This window comes from Dermochelys coriacea, chromosome 9, assembly GCF_009764565.3.
Source record: "Dermochelys coriacea isolate rDerCor1 chromosome 9, rDerCor1.pri.v4, whole genome shotgun sequence".
NCBI classification, from domain to species: Eukaryota; Metazoa; Chordata; order Testudines; family Dermochelyidae; genus Dermochelys; species Dermochelys coriacea.
In genome coordinates, this window is record NC_050076.1 from 23,150,009 (window position 1) to 23,176,244 (window position 26,236).

The window sequence follows — 26,236 nt, forward strand, 5'->3', positions numbered from 1 at the left end:
CAGAGGGGAGATTGATATACACACACAGAGAACATGAAACAATGGGTTTATCATACACACTGTAAGGAGAGTGATCACTTAAGATAAGCCATCACCAGCAGCAGGGGGGGGAAAGGAGGAAAACCTTTCATGGTGACAAGCAAGGTAGGCTATTTCCAGCAGTTAACAAGAATATCTGAGGAACAGTGGGGGGTGGGGTGGGGTGGGGGGAGAAAAGCATGGGGAAATAGTTTTACTTTGTGTAATGACTCATCCATTCCCAGTCTCTATTCAAGCCTAAGTTAATTGTATCCAGTTTGCATATTAATTCCAATTCAGCAGTCTCTCGTTGGAATCTGGTTTTGAAGCTTTTTTGTTGAAGGATAGCCACTCTTAGGTCTGTAATCGAGTGACCAGAGAGATTGAAGTGTTCTCCAACTGGTTTTTGAATGTTATAATTCTTGACATCTGATTTGTGTCTATTCATTCTTTTACGTAGAGACTGTCCAGTTTGACCAATGTACATGGCAGAGGGGCATTGCTGGCACATGATGGCATATATCACATTGGTAGATGCGCAGGTGAACGAGCCTCTGATAGTATGGCTGATGTGATTAGGCCCTATGATGGTGTCCCCTGAATAGATATGTGGACAGAGTTGGCAACGGGCTTTGTTGCAAGGATAGGTTCCTGGGTTGGTGGTTCTGTTGTGTGGTGTGTGGTTGCTGGTGAGTATTTGCTTCAGATTGGGGGGCTGTCTGTAAGCAAGGACTGGCCTGTCTCCCAAGATCTGTGAGAATGATGGGTCATCCTTCAGGATAGGTTGTAGATCCTTGATGATCACAAGCACAAGAACAAATCCGCACAGACACACCCCTGGAACCCCGACCTGACACCGCTAGATGCACCATCATCTCAGGCATTGGCACCCTGACAGCCGGAATGTCTGGCTATGTAGACTCCCTCCTCAGGCCCTACGTTACCAGCACTCCCAGCTATCTTCGAGACACCACTGACTTCCTGAGGAAACTACAATCCATTGGTGATCTTCCTAAAAACACCATCCTAGCCACTATGGATGTAGAAGCCCTCTACACCAACATTCCACACAAAGATGGACTACAAGCTGTCAGGAACAGTATCCCCGATTAATGTCACGGCTAACCTGGTGGCTGAACTTTGTGACTTTGTCCTGACCCATAACTATTTCACATTTGGGGACAATGTATACCTTCAAATCAGCGGCACTGCCATGGGTACCCGCATGGCCCCACAGTATGCCAACATTTTTATGGCTGACTTAGAACAACGCTTCCTCAGCTCTCGTCTCCTAATGCCCCTACTCTACTTGCGCTACATTGATGACATCTTCATCATCTGGACCCATGGAAAAGAAGCCCTTGAGGAATTCCACCAGGATTTCAACAATTTCCATCCCACCATCAACCTCAGCCTGGACCAGTCCACACAAGAGATCCACTTCCTGGACACTAGGGTGCTAATAAGCGATGGTCACATAAACACCACCCTATATCGGAAACCTACTTACCGCTATTCCTACCTACATGCCTCTAGCTTTCATCCAGATCATACCACACGATCCATTGTCTACAGCCAAGCTCTACAATATAACCGCATTTGCTCCAACCCCTCAGACAGAGACAAACACCTACAAGATCTCTATCATGCATTCCTACAACTACAATACCCACCTGCTGAAGTGAAGAAACAGATTGACAGAGCCAGAAGAGTACCCAGAAGTCACCTACTACTGGACAGGCCCAACAAAGAAAATAACAGAACGCCACTAGCCATCACCTTCAGCCCCCAACTAAAACCTCTCCAACGCATCATCAAGGATCTACAACCTATCCTGAAGGACGACCCATCACTCTCACAGATCTTGGGAGACAGGCCAGTCCTTGCTTACAGACAGCCCCCCAGTCTGAAGCAAATACTCACCAGCAACCACACACCACACAACAGAACCACCAACCCAGGAACCTATCCTTGCAACAAAGCCCGTTGCCAACTCTGTCCACATATCTATTCAGGGGACAACATCATAGGGCCTAATCACATCAGCCACACTAACAGAGACTCGTTCACCTGCGCATCTACCAATGTGATATATGCCATCATGTGCCAGCAATGCCCCTGTTTGACCATGTACATTGGTCAAACTGGACAGTCTCTACGTAAAAGAATAAATGGACACAAATCAGACGTCAAGAATTATAACATTCAAAAACCAGTTGGAGAACACTTCAATCTCTCTGGTCACTCGATTACAGACCTAAGCGTGGCTACCCTTCAACAAAAAAGCTTCAAAAACAGACTCCAACGAGAGACTGCTGAATTGGAATTAATTTGCAAACTGGATACAATTAACTTAGGCTTGAATAGAGACTGGGAATGGATGAGTCATTACACAAAGTAAAACTATTTCCCCATGTTATTTCTCCCCCCACCCCACCCCCCACTGTTCCTCAGATATTCTTGTTAACTGCTGGAAATAGCCTACCTTGCTTGTCACCATGAAAGATTTTCCTCCTTTCCCCCCCCTGCTGCTGGTGATGGCTTTTCTTAAGTGATCACTCTCCTTACAGTGTGTATGATAAACCCATTGTTTCATGTTCTCTGTGTGTGTATATCAATCTCCCCTCTGTTTTTTCCACCAAATGCATCTGATGAAGTGAGCTGTAGCTCACGAAAGCTTATGCTCTAATAAATTTGTTAGTCTCTGAGGTATCAAAGGAGTTGTGGCCATGTTTTGCCACAGAACCCAAAGGCCGGAACTGGGAGACTAAGACCTGGCTACCTCATAACCTGCTTTCCACCCTAGCAGTCACTTAAAGGATATATTTTGCAAAGGGGGGGGGGAAACTATAAAGAGTTAAAGCATAAAAGGAGTGCTGATGTTTCCAGCTCTCAACCCAGGGGAGGTCTGCAGTTCCTTAACACAGATCTTCAGGCAAACAAAAATTCCCATCTACCATAGTTTTATTAGCTGTACTCGGCTAGTATTCTCACTGAACAGGCCCACCACATATTAGAGAGATTCAATAGTTTTCTTCACTTAGGTGGGAAATGGAAACTTCTGATCCTACCTAAGTCTGGAGTAGTGCAGCATCATTTTAAAAAGACTGAAGTCTTTAAGGGGTTATCTGGCTAATATTAAATGCAAAACTTGACCTAATGTTGGTCTTTTACTATTGATTAGTTTGACAGTTGTATGCAATGAGATAGACAAATATTTTAATCATGAAAGCTTTCTCTCATGGCTTTCAGGTGTGTGGTTAGAGGAAAACAAATGCACTTACCCAGCAGATGAAGGTATTTCAGTTTATGTACTAAAAATAAAAACCCACAGAGTAGTTTTCATTCAGACCACATACTCTCACTTACATACTAATCCATCTTCTAGTATACAGTACTGGTACTTAGAATAGAGGATCATAAACCCTTTGTTGTTACAAATGGTGCTGGGAAAAACAGTTATGTTTTTACAAAAGATTGACCATTCAGGATGAGCCAACAGAAGTAGGAAGTGGATTAGTACAAGCAATGACATCTTCATTATCACTAAATTTAGCACAGAGCCATGGAGAAAGTAAATGCATTTCTATTTAAATCTTATGTTTTCCCTTCTATGTTCACCCGACAGAGAAGGAGCACAATATATTAAATCAATACTTATTGTATTTACGGTAGAATCATTGCTATTCTTGCCACAGTACATTAAGTTGCTGAACATTTTAGGACATTAAATTTTAGAAATGTAGTGTGTGAGAGAGATGCCTATATATATAGTGCAGCATCAAGACAACCGATTCTAGTCATCTAGGTCTGACCCTCTTTTCTACTCTAACCTCATTAGCATCCCCTGTTCAAACATTAAAATATAAATTAAAAAATCATTTAAAAGTTATACATAGAACAGGTAAAGCGTATCTAATGACTGCCATCTTGGTCATCACTAGGGATTGAACATGGGAGCCCCGGAGTGAACATCTATTACTTGAGTCAAAGTACTAAGTCCTCTAACTGGTAGCTGTAGCAGACTCGTATGACAGATTTTAAGGCCAATAGGGACACTTACGATTGCCTAGTCTGACCTCCTGCATAACATAGGCCATAGAATTCCACTTAGTAATTCCTGTATCAAGCCTATAACATCTGTCTGAGCTAAAGCATCTTTTCTAGAAAGATATTTATATTTGAAGACTTCCAAGTAAATCTACTGGAAAAATCTACTGTAGCCCTTGGAACACTTGTCAAATTGTTATTTACCCTCATTGTTGAAATTTCCACCTTATTTCCGGTTTGAATTTTTCTAACCCAGGTCACTGGCCACCTCGAAGATAAAGAATGGGATCTTGAGCTTGACTTGATATTCTATTGGAAGCCAATGTAGATAGAGGATGACTTGTCTGATAACCTTGTGATAGCCTGTGTTGTTGTGAGATGCACATCCTCTACAACCTGGAGTTTCCCATAGGCAAATGACTTCCTAACCAGGTACACTGCATTGCTGCTGAGCTTCAGGAATGCACGTGGAGGGGGAGTAAGTTGGTGTGATGTTGCACCCCATAATGCTTTATGGAAATATGCTTATGAATGTAAATATGACATAACTGGAACATGTTTTATGCAACATATGCCATGTAACATATCTCTGCAAAGTTTATGATCTACTGAATATATTCATCCTATTTGTATACATATATCATTTTTGTATTCATAGTTATGAATATTGGCTGTGTACTTGTTTGATTTTAAGTAGCCTTAGTAAGGCATTTGGGCAGCTACTTTAGAAAGGAATTTGCAAGTTAAGTGCCCAATCAAGAAACACCTAATGGATCTTGGAAGGCTCCAATCCACATAAGAAGTCTACCTGAGGACGTTCAAGGTAGCATGTGAACATTGGCTGCTACCTGTAAGTTCTGAGTCATGCATTGCCCATGTGACTCCAAAACTTCATCTTGCAACTGGGATTCTACACAGGGAGGAAGGGATGTTCACCCACAAGAGAAAGTCTCTTTAAACCACTGGGAGACCCCTCCATTTTGTCTTCAACTGACTCAAGAGATAGCCTCTCCACAACAAAAGGATACCTGAAAGAAACTGGAACAAAGGACAGTAACCACAGGCGTGAGAGTGATTGCTGGACCCATACTGGAAGGAGGCTAGTCTATAAAAGAGGCTTATTGGAACATCTCTGAAGGTGAGATTTTATCTGTATTCAGCTTCTTACTGTATTAGGTTTAGACTTGCATGTTTTATTTTATTTTGCTTGGTAATGCACTTTGTCATTACTTGGAACCACTTAAATTCTACTTTTTGTATTTAATAAAATCACTTTTTACTTATTAATTAACCCAGAGTATGTATTAATACCTGTGGGGGAGGGAGGGAACAGCTGTGCATCTCTCTCTCAGTGTTATAGAGGGCAAACAATTTAGGAGTTTACCCTGTATAAGCTTTATACAGGGTAAAACAGATTTATTTGGGGTTTGGACCCCACTGGGAGCTGGGCATCTGAGTGTTAGAGACAGGAACACTTCTTAAGCGGTTTTCAGTTAAACCTGCAGCAGTCAGGGAACATGGTCCAGACCTGGGTGTGGGTTTGCAGCAGGCAAGCATGTCTCAAAACCAGGCAGTGTTCTGAAGTCCCAAGCTGGCAGGGGAAATGGTTCAGAGGTAGTCTAAGCACATCAGTTGGCAGTTCCCAAGGGTTTCAGGGTAGCAGCCATGTTAGTCTGTATCTGCAAAAAGAAAAGGAGTACTTGTGGCACCTTAGAGACTAACAAGTTTATTTGAGCATAAGCTTTCGTGAGCTACAGCTCACTTCATCGGATGCACATGCTGTAGCTAACGAAAGCTTATGCTCAAATAAATGTGTTAGTCTTTAAGGTGCCACAAGTACTCCTTTTCTAGTTCCCAAGGGGTTTTCTGTGATCCAACCTGTCACAGTTGGGTATTTCCATCATTATTTATTTGCTAAACTGTCAGTGTGCCCTGTGACGTAAGTGACAGAAAATGAAGAAATTCCTCGTTCAGAAAAGCAGACCCAAAAAGCAGGTCTCACTGTGAAGCACTGGATTTAAAGACATCAGATGTAATTACTTTGTACTTAGTCAACATCACAAGCAGAACATAGATGATGCTGTTGCTGGACTTCAAAAAACATCAGAACAGATGGCCAAGTGATTCTAAACCTACCACCAAGGCACTGATTACAGAATGACAGGTTTCAGAGTAGCAGCCGTGTTAGTCTGTATTCGCAAAAAGAAAAGGAGTACTGTTTGTTAGTCTCTAAGGTGCCACAAGTACTCCTTTTCTTTTTGTGATTACAGAATCTATTTCTTAGTGCTGGTCTATTCTTTATGGATCGTGCTGTGACTCTTTCATAAAAGATAGTCAGTTGTAAGAGGATTTAGCTACACAGCTCCCACTAACCTGGTACATTTTGACTAAGCCTCCCTGGAACCATTTAAAGATGTAAGGGTGTGGGGGGGGGGGGGCAGAGGACTTTCACACTATGTAGTATAAAGCAATGCACCATTTCCCTCCTATTTTCATCTCAGCCAGGACAGATTTTATTGCTGCATTACCCAAAGCTTCCCACATAGCTGGTCTCAGACAAAAACCCCTGTTACTAGTTGTCATAAATATAAAAGGAAAAATCCCTTTAAAATCCCTCTTGGCCAGAGGAAAAACCCTTTCACCTGTAAAGGGTTAAGAAGCTAGGATAACCTCACTGGCACCTGACCAAAATGACCAATGAGGAGACAAGATACTTTCAAAGCTGGGGGGGGGGAACAAAGGCTCTTTCTGTCTGTGTGATGCTTTTGCTGGGGACAGAACAGGAATGGAGTCTTAGAACTTAGTAAGTAATCTAGCTAGATCTGTGTTAGATTCTGTTTTCTTTAATGACAGGTTTCAGAGTAGCAGCCGTGTTAGTCTGTATTCGCAAAAAGAAAAGGAGTACTTGTGGCACCTTAGAGACTAACAAATTTATTAGAGCATAAGCTTTCGTGAGCTACAGCTCACTTCATAAGTGAGCTGTAGCTCACGAAAGCTTATGCTCTAATAAATTTGTTAGTCTCTAAGGTGCCACAAGTACTCCTTTTCTTTAAGTGGCTGAGAAAATAAGCTGTGCTGAAAGGAATGTAGATTCCTGTTTTTGTGTCTTTTTGTAACTTAAGGTTTTGCCCAGAGGGATTCTCTATTTTTGAATCTAATTACCCTGTAAGATATTTACCATCCTGATTTTACAGAGGTGATTCTTTTACTTCTATTAAAATTCTTCTTTTAAAACCTGATTGCTTTTTCATTGTTCTTAAGATGCAAGGGTTTGGGTCTGTGTTCACCTATGCAAATTGGTGAGGATTTTTATCAAGCCTTCCCCAGGAAAGGGAGTGTAGGGTTTGGGGAGAAAGACATTTCCAAGCGGGCTCTTTCCCTGTTATATATCTGTTAGACGCTTGATGGTGGCAGCAATAAAGTCCGAGGGAAAACGGAAAATAGTTTGTACCTTGGGAAAGTTTTAACCTAAGCTGGTAAAAATAAGCTTACGAGGTTTTCATGCAGGTCCCCACATCTGTATCCTAGAGTTCAGAGTGGGGAAGGATCCTTGGCACTAGTGTATTAGCTCAGTAGCATAGGCACCCAATCCACTAAGCATTTGCTGTGAGGAACAAGCATCTCCAAATATTAAGCTGCAGAAATGATTCTCAGGAATTTTCAATTCTCACCCTGCCCCACATCACAATTGAATTATTGCCTTGAAAAATGATGCTGTTCCCATGACATCAACTCTATAGAAATAGCGACCTGTTCTATACAAGTTTGAATACTCACTTTTATTAAGATACCATAAGAGCTTAGTTTATTGCAAATATTGCTGATCCATTTCATTAAAAAGGGTTGTTTATTCAATAATAATGTAATGAGACAAGGTGCTCTGAGGTGCTTTGCAAGTTATGAGAATGGTAAGCAACAAATAACTATATGAAGCACTTATCCCTTCATGTCTCAAATAATTAGAAATACATGTAATCATGTGATACTTTTTAAATAGGCGACAGTAATAGCTTGTGGGAATACAATTCAATGACAATAGCTTAATCATAGTAAGTCAGCTCTGTAGGGTTACAGTATGCAGAGTATAAATCGGAAGCATTTGTTTCACTTCTGTGTCGCAGCAGTGCCTGGTGCACATTTTATAGTAGCATCACTGATGGTCTCCCACTGTTATTTTTAAATTAAACACAAGGCCGACTAAGTTAATAAGCATGCAATCAGTAAAATTCTTTCAGAAATTCCTGTAACTGTGTACACAATAGTTTGTAGTAAAAGATAACAAAATTTGACAAACTATTCTGTAATTACCACTCCGTTTTTCGGGATATTAATACATGTAATAAGTCACTTGGTCTAATAAATGATCCATACCTAATATCTGGTATTCCGTTAAACAGAAGTCACATAAATGTAACTGAGTTCAGTGCACTCTTTCAATTTGTAACACTTAATTTGATACGCTGAAAGGCCAAGAATTATTTTTCATTCCGTATCTGGTGGAAAAAAAGCACGAGTTTCACACTTTCTCTCAGATATAGATCTTACGATACAGTTATCTTCTGTGCCTTTGTCACCTTAAGATTGGCCACTATTGCATGCTCTAGAAGGGGTTAACCTTGGGACCTCTTGGGAGCTGAAATTAGTGCAATACTGCCTATTAAGAGGAGCTTTGGCTAGAAAGCATATTACAATTGTGCCCTGTGATTTGCACTGGCTGTTGATTGGCTTCCAAATGGAGTTCAGGGTGTTGGGTTTGATGCGAAAGCTTAAATTGTTTTTGATCAAGTCACCAGAAAGATCTCTTCTTTTCCTGTTCAACAATACATCAGATGTAAGTCAGCAGATGTGTTACAGCTGGAGCCCTCTCAGCTTAGTAGCTGGAGCTGTGGGCATGTGTTATGGAGGGTCAGAAATCCTAGAATTTACTCCCCAGTTTGGTCAGGCCAAAAATGATGTTTATTCCACATCAGAAATAGAGAGAAGGTTCCTGCCTGTGCCATATGTGTTCAATTGTATTTTAGGGATTATTATTATTTTTGTATTTTTAATTTATTACATCACTTAGAGCAATGAAGAGGTGCCCTATAAAATTAAATTAATAGCTAGCGAGATCTGTATGCATTCTAAACAAGCAATAACCCAGAGTGTACATAAGCGAATCTCAATATAGGTACAGCAAGACTATGTTATGCAGAACGATCACTTTAGAGTGTTATAGTACTTATACAAGTTTTTTTTTTTTTTAATAAATCCATTTTGAATAAAGTTCACAAAGCATATGCTCATTAAATTTTATGGACATTTTAGAAAATGGTTTCTTTAATGTTTCTCTCCAGCAGCAGAATTTGCATTAAAACAGCATGACAATCCCCTAACTCCCCAACATAGAAAGCATGTATTTTACCCTTAAATAGATACACATGTAATGAATGCATTTCACCTCACTAGATTTAAGATTAAAATTACCCACCTTATCCCAAACATAGACACTCTTTCTTTGTAAGTCTACAGTGCACACTCAGTTCTGCAAAACCATTATTCTGTTTCCCACTCCCCTCTATATCCATAGACATTTTTCTGTGAAGTTTAAAATGGGTTCCACACCTTGTTACAAAAAGAACAGGAGTACTTGTGGCACCTTAGAGACTAACAAATTTATTAGAGCATAAGCTTTCGTGGGCTAAAGCCCACTCCACTTCATCAGATGCATAGAATGTAAAATATAGTAAGAAAATTTTTTATATATATATAAATATATATAACTACATATAACCAGCTACAACTTCCTGGGCTACTTTCCCAGGGCCTCCTCCCAACACCTTCTTTATTCTCACCACAGGATCTTCCTCCTGATGTCTGATAATGCTTGTACTTCCAGTAGTATGCTTTCTCACTCTCAGCTTCTTACACCTCTTGCTCCCAGCTCCTCGCATGAATGACACAAACTGAAGTGAGCTCCTTTTTAAACCCAGGTGCCCTTTTTAGCCTGCCTGTCTTGATTCTGGCAGCTTCTTGATTGGCTGCAGGTGTTCTAATCAGCCTGTCTGCCTTAATTGTTTCCAGAAAGTTCCTGATTGTTCTGGAACCTTCTCTGTTACCTTACCCAGGGAAAAGGGACCTACTTAACCTGGAGCTAATATATCTGCCTTCGATCTCTCCTGTAGCCATCTGGCCTGACCCTGTCACAATACATACAGATAAGTTGGAGGTTGCCATACAAACCATGGGAGGCTAATTAATTAAGATTGTTACAATCACCCAAATATAACTTCTCTGCAAGAGGTCATTGCTAGTTCTGTTTATACGGTTACCCCTTTTAGCCCAAGTGGTTAGCCAATATTTGGCATTCTGCAGATTGGTTCCAATAGGAAGAGAAATGAATGAGGAGGTCAGGTATTTCTTTCATACAATCCTGTATATTTACAACATATATACAGAAATTCCTGTTTCCTTAAAAACAGTAGGCTTAAACAATAGGAGACAGTTTTCTTGCTCGCAATTCCAAGCCTGCCTTTCCAGCCAGCATTCTGCCCCAAAAGCTCTTGGCTTTCTTTCCAGGTGACACTACAAGAGCTTCTCTTGTTGTCTCCTGATTTCCTGCTGCTCTCTGTCAGTTTCCTGCCTGCCCTTCCCCTTCCCTCTCCCCCCCCCCCCCATCAATTAATTCCCAGCCCCTGTATTTGCATTCAAACTAGTCTTTGGGCAGCAGTTTCCACTGTTTCAGATATCATTAAACAAAGGGGGATGTGTTTGTTGCCTCATTTAGCCTGAATGGAAAGCAGCTAGTATGCTTATCAGCTTCAGTGAGGTCTCTGACTGCCCACAGAGGTACGGCTTGTGCTGGGAGCCACCTGACCTTCTACATAACAATATTCATATCCATAAGTACTCCCTAGTAGTTGCAGTGGCACAAAATTACCCTCACAGCAATCATTATAGGCCAGAACATGTCTGTTCTTACATGCATGTTAAGTGGAGGGAAGTGGACATCTCCTCTGTGCATTACCCAACTGAGGTCCAGGCAGAATTAAAGACCCTGCATTCTAGGAATGCTCCATGCTACTCCCTTTGATTGCCATGTCATGGATAAGGATGCTTGTCAGTGGAGCTTCATACCACACAGGAAGAACAAGGTACAGCCCACAAAGGTGCTTAGTAGCTGTCATAAATATAAAGGGAAGCGTAACCACCGTTCTGTATACAGAACTATAAAATGCCTCCTGGCCAGAGGCAAAACCCTTTCACCTGTAAAGGGTTAAGAAGCTAGGATAACCTCGCTGGCACCTGACCAAAATGACCAACAAGGAGACAAATTTACTTTCAAAGCTGGGGGGCGGGGGTGGAACAAAGGGTCGGTCTGTCTGTGTGATGCTTTTGCCAGGAACAGAACAGGAATGGAGTATTAGAACTTGTTAGTAAGTAATCTAGCTAGAAATGCGTTAGACTTCCTTTTGTTTAAATGGCTAGTAAATAAGCTGTGCTGAATGGAATGTATATTCCTGTTTTTGTGTCTTTTTGTAATTTAAGGTTTTGCCTAGAGGGATTCTCTATGTTTTGAATCTGATTACCCTGTAAGGCACTTACCATCCTGATTTTACAGAGGTGATTCTTTTACTTTTTCTTTAATTAAAATTCTTCTTTTAAGATCCCGATTGCTTTTTTCATTGTTCTTAAGATCCAAGGGTTTGGGTCTGTGTTCACCTATGCAAACTGGTGAGGATTTTTATCAAGCCTTCCCCAGGAAAGGGGGAGTAGGGCTTGGGGGGATATTTTGTGGGAAGACATTTCCAAGTGGGCTCTTTCCGTGTTCTTTGTTTAACATGCTTGGTGGTGGCAGCATAGGGTTCAAGGACAAGGCAAAGTTTGTACCTTGAGGAAGTTTTCAACCTAAGCTGGTAAGAATAAGTTTAGGGGGTCTTTCATGCAGATCCCCACATCTGTACCCTAGAGTTCAGAGTGCGGAAGGAACCTTGACAGTAGCAGATGTGAAGCCTAGTGCAACCAGGAACTCAGAGATGCATTCTGCTTCCTTCTGTAAAATGCTTCTCCAGAGGCACCACTTTACCATGTTTGTTAAATAACGTAACTGATCCCTAAGTGTGAAAGTCTGCCACCCTTACATCAAATAATAGCTTATTCTGTGAGTACTCCCACTATTTGAATGTGAGAAAGTGTGGCACAATCAAGCCCTAAACTAACAAAGATCAATTTTATGATCTTTCGGGGGCTTCCTCAAAGGAGATAAAAAGGCAAACATTTTCTTTCCAATTATTTTCCTTCCCTGTTCTCATGGACATGTTGGACAAAAATAGTGGAACCCATCTGCATTCCCAGAGCCTATGCGGTGGCTTCCAACATCTCAGTAATTCCAACATTTGTTCTTTCTGGATCCAATACTACCTGGATTTATTTCAAATTAATATAGTTTTATTTATATTTAAAACTCTTCCCATGAATTCTCTTAATTTATCTTCTAAGGCACTATTTTCATAAAGTATCTTACAGTAAAAGCTGTGTTATCTGGCACTTTATCAACCGGAAAGCTCTATTAACTGGCATTTCTGATATTTCCCAATAAAAATCTTCAGTCTAGTAATTGGGACTTGTATACTGCCCAGGAGGTTATGCAATTGCACATTCTGTACTCTTTTATCCAAAAGAGGCAGAAGACAAGTAAGCAAGCTGATATGAGGGATTTATTCAAAAAAGCAGCTTCCAGGGTGGCATCATAGGGTCATTACAGCCCAATCTCCTACACCTTCTACATCTACAATGATAATTGATGTTGATAATGATGACCCTGAGGCACTGCAAGATCCTGAAGTGCCTTCTGAATCAAAGAAACAAATTATGTTCAGTATAGTTTTAGTGTTAAGTGTATTTGTAGTGATCTGGGTGTACACCTTGCACTGCCCATAGTGATTTGTAGTGTCATAAGATAACGTACTGTATAGAAAACTTGTATACACCTAAGTGCTTCAAGAAACCAACCACTCTGCAGTACAGTACTACTACTGGATTGGTGAGTACCTCTATGCTATTCTATACTTTATTCATTTTATTGTATTCTAATTCTTTGAAAATTGGTATTCCCCTGATAAGTATAACTCCTCGTTAACCAGAATTTTTGACTAATCAGCACCCCTGATTCCCCCAACATGCTGCATAAAACAAAGCTTTTACCGTGTTAGGGGGAGAAAAGCTTTAGAAAACCTATTTCTTTTGGTTGAGGTCTTAAACAGTACTTTTCTGATGTAAGCTTTGCTAGCTTCTCGGTGCCCTTTACTTGTTCCCACTGAGCCATTGTTAAATACACTATAAAATTTAATTCTTTTTAAAAAATGTCCTGTGCAGTTTTACATTTAAGCAGTGCATTGTTCAGTATGTTGTACTAACCTTAACTAGTTACATCCTCTTTACTGTTAACTCCACTATAGCATGATCACTTATAGTAATTGCCTCATTTTTATTTTGCTTTGTCCCCTAAACTAGGATTCCTGAAAATCATTAGTCAGCACTTGTAAAGGTCAGTAGGAAGCAAAATAAAGTGAATCACTCTCTTCCTTTGAGGTCCATAGGTTGGCAGATATCTAATGCACCTTTGTCTTGACACAGTTCAGCCATTGTTTTCATTTCTGAAATCTTTCATTGTTATTTTAGACTCTTCCAAAAAAAGGGGCACAAATATTTACATTTGATTTTTTTTTTTTTTACATTTTTCAAAAACAGAACCTACTTAACATCAATGTATGTGTTTCACATAGTTTTCTGAATTGTCCTTGAAACGACTACTGTCCTGCTGACTCACAACTGCTACCAAGAGGCAAGATTAAGACTGCAAATGAGGCAATTTTGTTGGGTTATTTTAAACAGCTGAAGTTCTTCTCATGCAATGATTACTCCATCTGAACACAGAGCATGAGAAGTTAGTGCTGCTACTACAGTCTGATCATAGGAGCATGATCACAAAGGCCTTTGAGGATATGTCTGCACTGCAATTAAAAGCCCGCAGCTGGCCTATGCCAGCTGACTCGGGCTTGTGGGGCTGTTTAATTGCAGTGCAGATGTCCATCCTGTGTCTGGAGCCTGGGCTGTAGGGCCCTGGGAGGTGGAAGGGTCCCAGAGATCAGGCTGCAGCCCGAGTCAGAACATCTACACCACAATGAAACAGCCCCGCAGCCCAAACTCTGCAACTCAAGTCAACTAGCACAGGCCAGCCATGGGTGTCTACTTGCAGTGAAGACATACCCTGAAACACCAGAATGGCAGTTGCACTACAGTAACACTAACATTTTACCAAACCTTTAGTCCTTTTAGATACACAATTCCCATTGACTGTATGGGGATTCACAGGCAAGAGGGCTGCAGAATTAGACCCCAAATTAAAACAAACAATTAACCTCAAGGATCCTGACTGATCCCTCAGCTTTTTGTGGAATGCTTGCACCAGCCCTTCTCCCTGTTCCTAATATGCATCCTCCATTCCCATATCAGCTAGCAGTGAGCTAGCTCTAGTAATCTTCATATTACAGCTAACTTTAAATACTTGTTTTAGCACTGTCAAAGATAAAGGCAAGGGTAACCACCTTTCTGTATACAGTGCTATAAAATCCCTCCTGGCCAAAGGAAAACCCTTTCACCTGTAAAGGGTTAAGAAGCCAAGATAAAATGTCTCCAAGTGGGTTCTTTCCCCGTTCTTTGTTTAACATGCTTGGTGGTGGCAGCATAGGGTTCAAGGACAAGGCAAAGTTTGTACCTTGGGGAAGTTTTTAACCTAAGCTGGTCAGAATAAACTCAGGGGGTCTTTCATGCAGGTCCCCACATCTGTGCCCTAGAGTTCAGAGTGGGGAAGGAACCTTGACAAGCACCATTAATTTATCCTGGCTATTATGGAAGAATAGGTTTGCCATTAGACAGTAGTAGCTGAAATGTTTATAGGCAAGTTGTTCCTTTATTACATCAAATCTTGCTCCCTTTTCAATGATACTCAGTCCCACATATTGCTCCCACAGATTTTTGTATGTATAATTTCTTCCAGATGGTGGATTCAGTGCAGACAGTAATTTACATAATTTAAATCTGCTTACTCGAATAAATTATACAACACACATGGGGCCTGAATCTTCCCTCAGATCTATGCACAGGCTCTCACTGAAGTCAATATGAACTGTACGGGCATCTATGGACCAAATGTGGCCCCTAACATGTATAAGAGAGGAAAATTGAGCCCTTCAAGTCTGAACTAAATAAGCCAAGTTCAGCTATCAGCAATATTAGAAATTTCACAGACAAAGGCAAATTAGGCAAGATTTCCCCAAGATGACATTTCATATTTGAATGTACTCCAAAATGAAGTTTATTGTATCAAGCTGAACTATTTATTAGTAAACTTTTTACCCAACAGATACTTTGATGTAAGGAGGATCAATGAGTGTTCACTGAAGTGTTTGCTTGGAAAACATTCTTCTTACAAAGAAAATGCAAGGCAAAGAAAGATGAGTAGACTAAAATAAATGAACTCTCTCAGTAATCATCATCATCAGCTTCCTCCTCACTGCTACAGAATGATCATTTTAGCTTTGTGCACTGCCTGGCAAATATTTTGGCACTGAAACCCAACAAGCTAAATTATTCCCTATTAGTTGGATCTGAGTTTGAGTAGTATTAACCTCTATTTTTATTTAGAAAAAAAAAGTGTTAGAGCAGAGATTCTCAAATTGGGGGTCGTGACCTGAACTATCAGTCTCCACCCCCAAACCCTGTTTTGCCTCCAGGATTTATAATAGCGTTTAATATAAAAAACTGTGCTGAATATAAAAAACTGATTTTAAGGCAGTGATTTTGGGGGGGGGGGGTTCACACTCAGAGGCTTGCTGTGTGAAAGGGGTCACCAATACAAAAGTTTGAGAACCACTGTGTTAGAGTTACAATGAACAGCAAGGAAAATGTTAAACTACAACTGCAATTTTAAGGCAGTGATCAGATTCTCATTCTAAATGGAGCTCAGATCGAGTGAGGAGGAGCCTAGAATATCTAGGTATGAATACAAGAATAATCACCTTACAAAGTAGCCAAGTATTCTGGACAACTCACCCTCATGTCTCCCAGGTTCAATCACTTTCATGCTAGTTTGAAATCCAGACTGAATAGTGGTGTACAATAAGCAGCAGTTCCAGAGAGGAGAAACCCTGCCACCCACCCCCACCTCAACTTCAGGCAGGCAAACAAGAGTATTCCCACTGAGCATTAAGTTCTATTAACTGGGGAAGTGGCAGCCTTTGGATTACTGAAATCCAAGACCATTTAGGACATCTATAAATACATCACAAATTGCGCAGAAGTGAAGTGAAAGCCAGTGCAGAGCACAGGCACGATACACTCACATTGACCTGCTCTACTTAAGCATGTGTTACCTAGTTTGCATGAGCTGAAGCTTAGTGAAGGACGGGTCACCTCATCAAAGGTAAATATATGTCTGCAGTTCTTATAATGGCTGTGCAGGGGATGGCCTACATGCTCCATAGTTAAGCATACATTATAGCCCTGCTTTAGATCATCAAGTTTAATAGATCAGGCTGCTTTGTACACTAGAATGGATAAAAATTTCTCACATGCTTTTTAAATTGACTTGTATAGCTCTTTCACACTGTTCTAAAAAACAAGCCAAGTTTAATGCCAAAGATCCACCAGAACAATGAAGTCCAACAGAGTAAGGTCAGATATCACTAACCAACAGGGATAAAAACAGCTGCTGTATAAGACTGAAAAGCTGGGAGTGCCTGCAGTGGTTTGCTAAATATCAGACCTTAAATCTATATCATTCTGAGTGACATCTTGCTCTCCCCCTCCCTCCAATTTAACCATCTGCTAGACACAAACACTTAGAAAGAGGAAGTTGCTCACCTTGTGCAATAACGATGGTACTTCGAGATGTGTGTCCCTATGGGTGCTCCACTTTAGGTGTCTGTGTGCCCCTGCACCTCTAATCGGAGATTTTTGGTAGCAGTGTCCCGTTGAGCCCGTGCATGTGCTCTCGCTCCCTTGTGGTCTGCCCCGAGGCTATTTGGCACTGCACGGGCGAACCCCCCTCACTTCCTTCTCGACCACAGAGCCCTAGAGAGAACTCCAAAGTAGAGGGGAGGAGGGCGGGTTGTGGAGCACTCATAGGGGGACACAGTTCGAAGAACCATCATTACTGCACAAGGTGAGTAACTTCCTCCTCTTCTTCTTCTTCAAGTAGTGTCCCTATGGGTGCTCCACTTTAGATGATCCAGAGCAGTACCCACCACTGGAGGCCGGGATTTCGGAGCGGAGTCTTTTACTACAGAGAGTGCTGTGGAATCAAAGATGGTGTCAGCGGCCAAATCTTCAGTGATCACATAATGTTCTGCAAAAGTATGGACAGAGGCCCCAATCATTGCTCTATAGATTGGGGAGATAGGGGTATCCCTATGGAATGTGATTGAGGTTGGAACTGATCTCATGGAGTGCATATGGCGGAAGAAAGTTGCGCCCTTGCTAAGCGATTAATGCAACTAGAGATCCATTTGGATAGAGGAGATATCACAGAGATTTTGGATCTTTCTGTGGACGAAAGGAAGTGTTTAGGGGATTTCCTGAAGTCCTTAGTCCTGTCCAAGTAGAATGCTAATATCCTTCTAATATCTAACATATGCACAATTGTCTCCCATTTGTCACAATATGGTTTTGGGAAAAAACAGGGAGATGGATCTGTCGATTCATATGGAAAGTGCAGAAAAAGTAGGGAGAAACTTGGGATATGGCCTTAGAGTTATTTATTTATTTTAAAGACGAAGGCCATGAACGATGCGTGTGTCATCAGGGCCGCTATTTCTCCTACGTGCCTAGCTGAGGAGATGGCAATTAGAAACGCTGTAGTCATGGACAGGTGTGAGAGAGAACAAGTTGCCCTGGACTCAGAGGGAGGTCTAGTACCAAACCCTGAGAACTAGATTAAAGTCCCAGGCTGAAGCGGTGGTGTCACATGAGGAAGAGAGTCCCAATGCCCTTAAAGAGTCTACACAGTAGTGGTTGAGCAAACTCCAAGTGGGAAGCCATTTTTGCCATGAGATGTACCTTAAGGGAGCTGAGTGAGAGTTTAAAAAGTAGTGCAAAATCAGAGGGAGGAAAAAGGGGAGGGATAGCTCAGTGGTTTGAGCATTGGCCTGCTAAACCCAGGGTTATGAGTTCAATCCCTGAGGGGGCCATTTAGGGATCTGGGGCAAAAAATTGGGGATTGGTCCTGCTTTGAGCAGGGGGTTGGACTAGATGACCTCCTGAAGTCCCTTCCAATCCTGATATTCTATTATTATTCTGACAGGTTTCAGAGTAGCAGCCGTGTTAGTCTGTATTTGCAAAAAGAAAAGGAGTACTTGTGGCAGCTTAGAGAGACTAACAAATTTATTAGAGCATAAGCTTTCGTGAGCTACAGCTCACTTCATCAGATGCATTTGGTGGAAAAAACAGAGGAGATATTTATATACACACACACAGAGAACATGAAACAATGGGTTTATCATACACACTGTAAGGAGAGTGATCACTTAAGATAAGCCATCACCAACAGCAGTGGGGGGAAGGAGAAAAACCTTTCATGGTGACAAGCAGGTAGGCTAATTCCAGCAGTTAACAAGAATATCAGAGGAACAGTGGGGGGTGGGGTGGGAGGGAGAAATACCATGGGGAAATAGTTTTACTTTGTGTAATGACTCATCCATTCCCAGTCTCTATTCAAGCCTAAGTTAATTGTATCCAGTTTGCAAATTAATTCCAATTCTCTCCAATTCCAAGACTCTCTCGTTGGAGTCTGTTTTTGAAGCTTTTTTGTTGAAGTATAGCCACTCTTAGGTCTGTGATCGAGTGACCAGAGAGATTGAAGTGTTCTCCAACTGGTTTTTGAATGTTATAATTCTTATAAATGCATCCGATGAAGTGAGCTGTAGCTCACGAAAGCTTATGCTCTAATAAATTTGTTAGTCTCTAAGGTGCCACAAGTACTCCTTTTCTTTTTAGTATTATTCTAAGAGGTTGGGTCTGTCTGTTTAGAATGGTACAAACTTGGAGTTGTTTCCATTTTGTAGATAGGTATGTGGAGTGGTCAACTTGTGGTTGTGTTGCAACAGGAGTTTCAGTTTGCCAGAGCATTCTGCTTCTAAGCCTTGGAACAAAGAAAGATCCAGGCCTGGAGGTGGAGGACCCATGGGTTGGGGTGAAGGGTCAGCCCATTGTTTTGAGAGAGCAGGTGAGGAATGGGCTGATGTCAGAGGAACAGGAGGGGCATATTGCCATCTGCATCAGGTAAGGGAACCAGACTTGTCATAGTCAAGAGGGGCAATCACAATAACTCTCGCTTTGTTTCGTTGAATTTTCAAACGAAATCTTGGATAGGGTAGGAAACTGGGAAAAGACATACAAGTGGGCCCTGTCTGCTGGGAAGATAAGGGCAACTGCCAGTGAATGTTTTCCCAAAGGGTGGCTATATCTTGAAGCACCTGTGAATTTAGTATATACTCATTGTTATGAGAAAATTCCAACAGAAACTGTTGGCTATCCCGTTCTGTATCCCTTGTAGACAGACAGCTGGGATGAGCACATTGTGATGGGTGCATCAGTTCCAAAGTTTGAATGTTGTCTTTCAGAGGGAGGGAAATCTGGCAGCTCCTTGGCAGTTTATACAAAAAACATACAGGTCACATTAAGTCCATCATAACCTTTGTGTGTTGTTTTTGATGAAAGGCAGAGAGTTTGTGCACGGGCACTCCTGGTAGTCCCTAACCCCAAAAAAGTGATATGGAAGGTTATTTCTGTGAAAAGCCATTTGTCCTGAACCTTACTGTTGTGTAGGTGAGCTCCCCAGCATATTAGGGAGACATGTGTCCCAGGTTGGTGAACGTGGGTAGTGAGAGAGGAGCGCTCTTGCTTGTATTGCAGGTTGGTGCTGATCAAGTCCAGTCACTGTACCGGGGTTAGTATGTCACTACAATGAACCTTGGAGACTACCCTGTGTGGAGCAGTCTGCAGTATAATGATCCTGCCCCAAAGGTAAGCAGTAGGAATTCTCCTGTACGATGGTTGTATTGAGATATGGAAGTAGGCATCCTGTAAGTTCAGGGCTAGAAATCAATCTCTTTGTTCTAGAGCTGGTCCTAACTGCTGTGAAGTAAGGTAAGGTGACTTCTGAGTGGCGTGACAGGTGTATAGATGGCAGCTGATGTTGTAAAGTATCATTGCTCAGGGCCCAGACCAGCTCAAAGTGCTTATAAGAGGCAGTTTGAGAGGTCATGGACTGGGGTGCAGACTGTTCTCACTTTTGAGCCCTGGGCCTCTTACACTGTGGCTCATAACAGTACAGAGATGATGAGTATTGAGAAGATTGTGATCTGTGGAGTGGTTGAGAGGTATATCTTTTCTGTTCCACAGTGTAGATTCCTAAGGAGTGTAGTGCGGTCCGAGAATCCTTCAGGATGTGGAGAGAAAATCTGTCTTCTCTGCAAAGAGTTTGGCCCTTCATATTGGAAGTCTGTAGCTCTTTGGGCAATCTGGAGAGATGTAGCGAACAAAAAACACCCCACAATCCACCTCAGTACCACTGTCCTGGAGACTGGGCGGGCAGCTGTAACAGCTACATCCAGTGGTGTCTCTAGGACCGGTCTGGCTATTAACTGACCTTCTCTAAGAATGGTCTGAATCTGTTCTTTTAGCATTTCCATTAATATTTCAGAAACATCCTGGGTTTCCTAAGATTAACAAAACTGTTTTGGCCATGACAGTTTGGTAATTTGACTCTAAACATTAAGGGTGTTTATGAATACACCATCTTGCGAAGCCTGATCATATGGAGTTGACTTGGCATTATGTTGCTTGCTTCACGCATTAACCACATCCACTATGATGGAGTTAGGTTGCGGATGTTGAAAACAAAGTCTGCCTCTTTGGGTAGAGATGTAGGGCTAATTTTTGTTTACACTCTGTTGCTGGTTGGTATGATGGAGGCTGGCTCTGCCAGATGATTTTGGTAGGATCTAGAATCAGCTCATTAATTGGGAGGACAGTTCTTGAGGAGGTAGCATGTAGAATTTCCACCAACTTGTGATGTGTATCTGCCACCTCCTATAAGGGAATCTGCAGCTCGTCTGCCACCCTCTTGTTAAGATCCAGAAAGTTCTTAAATCTTCACCTAGTGATGAGGGGTGGGCAGCACATTCTCATATGGGAGAGATGAGAAGTGTGCTGAAGAGGTAGCTTCCTCTTCATGTGTGGTTTTTCTTGTTTGGTTTGTTTTTCCCCTATCCCCTTCCTTCCTGTTCTGAAAAAGCTTTCTCCTGTCCTGGTTCAGGTGCCAGGCTATAGCAAACCATCTGGCAGACTCTCCCTGAGAGACACCAGAGATGGTCGTGCCATGTGTGTCTGTATATACCCGAAGAGTTACAATATGGCCTGGAGAAGGAGAGACAGGAAGGCAGGCAGGGGCGTGATGGAATTGGAGATGATCCTTCTAGTGTGGTGGTGGGCCACCTTTAGGGGCCAGGGAATGATCTTCTCCTGGCCAGTGTCAGATTCGTCAGTGGGTAAGGGTGCTGCTGACTGGGGTATTGGCAGTATACAGTCCAGTGCTAAGAGCAATTCTGGGTGCCAGGACGTGCTCGATACCGGGGTCTTGGTACCAAGTAATGGAGATTGTGGTTCTTCTCCAATCATCAAGTCTCCAGGATACCAGAGCTCATGCAGTACCATGGGTTCATTTGGTACCACAGAGGGGGGGTCCGTGGTACACTGTCAGTAGTGATAATTGGGCAGAGCACTCCCTAAATGAGAGTTTTGCCCAGTACAAAAAGTTTGTAAGTGCCACTTCCTTTTAAAAAAAAAAAAAAAAAGAGAGAGACAGTACGGTAATGGTCTCTCCCTGGGTACTGAAGCCACAGGTCTCCAGAGTATCAGAGCTCCTGTGTTACCATGGGCTCATCCTGAACCTCAGAGGAGTGTCTGTAGTTGGTATCAATGGTTGGGAAGGTGCAGAACACTTCCTAGATGGGAGTTTTGTTGCATCTGGTACCAAAGGGTTTCTCTATGCTGCTCTTTTAGAGATGGTACGATCCTCTCCTTAGGGGATGGTACCATTGCCTCAGAGCATGACAGTGGATGCTTCTGGTTTCTCAGTGTGGAAGCAGAGCTGACAGCAGAGCTTCTCTGTGTCACTCTTTTAGAGATGGGTTTCAGAGTAGCAGCCGTGTTAGTCTGTATTTGCAAAAAGAAAAGGAGTACTTGTGGCACCTTAGAGACTAAAATTTATTAGAGCATAAGCTTTCGTGAGCTACAGCTCACTTCATCGGATGCATTCCGATGAATACAGACCAACATGGCTGCTACTCTGAACACTAGCCTGAGTACTTTTAGGGAGAACAAAGATAACAAAACAAATACTACTTATGCTAATGACACAGATAAGGAAGGGACAACTGCTCCTTCCATCAGAGGCCTAAGGCCATAGAGAAGGAAGGAAGTGAGGGGGGTTTCGCCTGAGCAGTGCTAAATAGCCTCAAGGCAGACCATGAGGGAGGGAGAGTACATGTGGGGGCTCAACAGCACACTGCTGCCAAATCTCTGATTAGAGGTGCAGGGGCACACAGACACCTAAAGTGGAGCACCCATAGGGACACTACTCGAGGAAGAACAAATACTCTAAGCCCTGAAAGTTGGCAATCTTAGTTTTAAAAGCATCAGGCTCTACATTAAGTGATTTAGGGGATGAATTAACTACTAAACTTACGTGAGAAAGACTTTCCCTTTCAGGACCAATATATGTTTTTCCAAGCTGTGGTCCTGACCAACAGTCAGAAAAATTTGGAACTCTAACTAAAAAATCAGCCAGGATTGGTATTGTTTCTGGGGGTTAGTGTTATATCCATCACTTAAGCACACAGCACTCACATGAATTAAAACATCCAACATAGAAGATTTCAGAGTAGCAAGCCATGTTAGTCTGTATTCACAAAAAAGAAAAGGAGTACTTGTGGCACCTTAGAGACTAAAATTTATTTGAGCATAAGCTTTTGTGAGCTACAGCTCACTTAGTCAGATGACTGATACAAGCAACCAGCTACAATTTTAACTTACAAAGGGGGATAACAGCCCCACAATTCTTCTACTTAATGTAAGGATCCAGCATGAGGGAAGAATTGGCTTTAATCCACCACCAGCAAATAGGGAGGAAAGTGACTTTCCACCTATTTTCCTCAAGCAACCCCCAAGACTGTTGAGGGAAGGTGAGGTGTGCCTTGATCCGTGAGAGACATAAATGACTTCTCAACCCAACCAGCGCCTAGCCACAAGTCTCATGGATCCCATTTACCTCAAGTGTTGACTTCATGATACCTACCATCCCTCCCTCCCATCCCAAAACTGGGATCCAGCTAAAGTTTGATGATAAACAGCCCTTTTATTCTTAAGGAAACAAAGTCTCTACAGTGCTGGGAGGGAGGCAAAAAATCTACATGTTGCCAGTCATTTTTGTTTGATAGGATAATTTCTTCCTGATAATAAAGGAGCAATCCAGTCAGGCCCACAGCATACCTTGAGCGTTACTGTAACTCCTACATCACCCATGGATAGAGTTACCACTTTTGAAATTAAAAAAAAAAAAAAAACAAATCCAAAACCCAGTACCACCCTCCCCCAAGGAAAGCCTGCCACAATCCCAACCCCCAACCACAAGGCAACTCCGCAATCCCCTGCCTTTAACAGCCACTTATGGTATCTGGAAAGATAGCACACATGGATATGGAGATAGATAGATATGATCTGTAGCCTCACATGTCTCCTCATTCTTGCATGACTCAAACCCTCTCTCACACACAGGTGGTGCTCTTGCACATTGGTGGGCAGACAGCTGCTGTATTTCAACAATTTTGATCTGTTATCACTTAAACTGCAGAAGTGGGAACACTGCAGCATCTATAGCTGGACACAGAAATTTTTAAGATTAAATATCCCAGTGTACTGTGATAATAATACAACTCTTTAGACCCACATTTTAAAAATTAAAAGAAAAGCAGATTAAATTATTTTCCTGGCAACTGGTAAATCCATAAAAACTGCCAGACCTGTCAAAAACTGGCCAGGTGGTAACCCTACTCATGGAAGGGGAATGGGTCTTATGCAGAGCACCAGGACGGTGACCTCAGCCAAGGAGGGGGGGTCAAGCTACACAGTCAGATCACCTGTGAACTCTGTATCATCCTGAGTTCCTCATGGAAAAAGAAAAGAAAGGAGGCAGACATACTTCTTACACTTCAGAATTTCTCAGCACCCACTGGTTGTCAGTGCTCTACTGGTCCAAACAATACAAGCCACACTGAGATGGGGCATTTGTTGTTGGCTAGATATTACAAAGGTTGCAACACATGCTTTTATTTGAAATCATGAAATAAATGTAAATGCCACCTACCTTGTTGGTTAGGTATATAGAAGACTATGTGAAGGCCAGACAGAACAAAAGCACTCAAAAACAGCCTTGCTGACAATCAAATACAAAATTATTCACCTTCCAAAGAGTCTTATTAAGTACAGAACATACATTTTGAGTGCCAAAATAAACCAGGTAACCAACCAATAACATACACATTTTGCCCCTCTTTGAGCAATTTAGAAGGGTAATAAATCAGTTTAACAATGAACATATACACTGTATTATGGCTAGACAAGATTTAACATTCTTTTGTTAATTTGGCAGAGGGGAAAGACAATAAGAGAGAACACTACAATTTGCAGCCATCTGTGGTACTGAAAACAGTAATAAACCTGAAAAGTGCTATTATATACTGCTCAGTCCTAACAAGCCATGATTTCAAATATTTATGCCTAAATTAATACCTCAACTTTTGTAGGAAGAGAAATATTTTTACCAATAATCTTGTCCACCAGTCCAAGATCCAATAGTACAATACAGTTTACACAGTCAGAGATCACTGGATAAGTCATAGTCAATTATAAATATAGGATACTAAGTTACTTAATGCTTTTATTTTTTAAACATATGATTGACACCAGTTGTAATCATTATTTTAGGTCACTTCATCTTTGTGCAGAGAAAAATATTTCTACATATTGAGTTTTATGGGGCATATCTATCATTGAACTCATTGCTTTGCTTACAAAATTAATGTAAAAATATTCATATACTGCTTAGTGTCAGAAGTTGTCAGTAAAGCCTATATATAAATTGCCTCTCACCACTTGCCTCCCAATTGAATAGGTTCAGTGTCCTAATGATACATCTAGAAATCTATACTTTGCCAAAGAAAACCTACAGACTTCTCAGTATGCTAGTGCTACAGGGCACATTTATCAACTTCAGGCCTCTGCTTTACTTTTTAATTACAACACTTCACCCAAAGATGTTACTTCCCGTCATAAACTTATAGGAGAAAGACTAATCTGCAGATCGGTAGTTAAATCTTCTGCTTCAATGACATTAATTTGCTGGTGAACGTCTCACTAAGCAAAAAAATAATGTTAACTTGCTTCATGATTTAGGTTTTTGTGAAAACTTAAGTTTCCTAAATCACAATGTTATGTTGTTCTAAAATTACACTAATCCTTGACCACATGCTTTCTATAGTATCTCATGTTAACATAAACCATCACTAGAGAATCATTTTCACAGCATAGTGTTTAGGGTTATTGCCTCAAGAACATGACTGTTGATTTAAAACCAAATCATTTTGCCATTTGATGGACATTTAAGTGCAAACTTTTTAAAAGTAGAGGATTTTTGTTTGGTTGGGGGTGTTTGTTTTTTTTAAATAAAAAAGCAGATCTTATTTTTGGGAGACCAAAGAAATGAAGAGGCTGATACCAGTCACTAAGTACTAAAGAATGGATCGGGGAAGCACTTGCCTTGATATCATAGGTTCTTGAACTAGGGGTGCAGGGGGTGCTCCAGCACCCCCTGGCTTGAAGTGGTTTCCATTATATACAGGGTTTACAATTTGGTTCAATGGCGCTCAGCACCTCCACTATAAAAATTGTTCCAGCACCCCTGTTTGATATCCTCCCCTTTACTTCTTTGCTGAATGTAAAACTCATCAATATTTCTAGCCAAACTCTCACCTTGAAGGAGAGAGATTTTCTATTGGGGCTTCACAGTGAT